Below are 1,467 nucleotides of genomic sequence, written 5' to 3'. Positions count from 1 at the left end.
TCAGTTTTACAGTACACCGGACCCGGGGGGAATACGTGTCATGTGTCAAGCCAGGGAAGGTGTGTCCGTCTATTTTTGGACATCCACTTCTTCCTCCTTGGTGTGCTTACTAACAGTGTGTTTGTGCGTGTTTGTTTGTTCGTTAGTGTGTGTGTGTGTGTTAGTTTGTGTATGTGCCTTTGTCTGTGCGTGTGTGCGTGTGTTCTTCGTCTATGAGCCCGCGTGTGGTTTGTTAGTGTGTATCATGTAATCATTCATGTTCATGTGTTCACGTGCCAAAGTGCCCAAAGAGAAAGGAAGACTAAGAGTAATAAAGAAATATAAACAAGGACCTTCGTTAGACATATTAAACGCAGACAAGTAGACATGTACACAGAGACAAAGAGAGTGGCAAAATGAAAAGACTGACACAAAAGCAAAAAAATAATAATCATAACAATTAACCAATAACAGTATTATCAAAAGTGAGTGGTTGTGCACCGACGCACTTTCTTGGAGTTGACGAATGTTGTTTGAGAAAAGAGAAGCACATCGACACAGTTACTACCATTAAGTGTTGGAAAAAGGTGAGACAGACGGACAGACAGAAACGACAGAAGGAAAGTAAAGAAGTAGGACCGACCAGTGACGCCCTCAAACCACCCACTTGAAGATGATGATGATGATGATGATGATGATGATGATGATGATGATGATGATGATGATGCTGTTAGAGTAACAAGAGGCACATCGACACAGCAACAACCATTTAAAATTGGGAAAAGGTAAGACAGGAACAAATAAAGGAAAGTAAAGAAGTAGAATCTACCACGGTTACGCCCTCAAACCACCCACCTGATGATGTTGATTACTATATTTGTTTTCGGTTTGGGAGTTTTAAAAACAAGGGAAGTGCGCGGATTCAAGTTTTAGTTGTAGTAAGTTTTACGGCACTTGCAACACAACACGGTCATAAAATGTGCCGAAGATTAGAAGTGTTACAAGAGAGTAATTAACACAAAAAAGAAGGAAAAAGATAAATAATGTTTGATAGGAAAGAAGGAGCAAACCACTCCAGAGCACCCGCCAACCACCCGCAGCGCGGATTCACCCTTGAGCTGCGTCATGGGACGCAGGCAAAGATTAGAAAACACGGTGTTTTGTGTAGATATAGTACGATGTAGTAGTAGTACAGTACATGTAGTAGCTGTGACTGATAGTGATAGCGAGGACGAACGAGCCTTGTTGACGTCAGAGCGTCAATGCCTTCCGTCATGTGGCTTGGCCAAACGCGTCCTTCCGCTCGGTTACGGACGTAATAAGGGAGTACATCAACTGTTTTGTTTAAGTTAAGAGAAACACACCGACACGGTAACAGTCACTTTATGCAGGGGAAAAGCAGCAAGACAGATAGACAGAAACAAGTTCTGTTTGCTTGAGTAAAGTGAAGCACATCGACACAATAATGGTCATTTATTGCCCGGGGGG

The 1,467-nt window shown here is 42.5% G+C and overlaps 1 protein-coding gene across 3 annotated transcripts in view; it reads right to left on the bottom strand.

Moving 5' to 3' along the window:
- The window catches only part of LOC101856525 (5-aminolevulinate synthase, erythroid-specific, mitochondrial), a 73,164-nt gene that overhangs the window by 39,129 nt on the left and 32,568 nt on the right, over positions 1-1,467 (bottom strand). The gene's annotated exons all lie outside the window — the stretch shown is intronic.

The sequence above is a fragment of the Aplysia californica genome, unplaced genomic scaffold (assembly GCF_000002075.1).
Source record: "Aplysia californica isolate F4 #8 unplaced genomic scaffold, AplCal3.0 scaffold00442, whole genome shotgun sequence".
Taxonomy (NCBI): domain Eukaryota; kingdom Metazoa; phylum Mollusca; class Gastropoda; order Aplysiida; family Aplysiidae; genus Aplysia; species Aplysia californica.
This window is presented reverse-complemented; position numbering and strand designations above follow the sequence as displayed.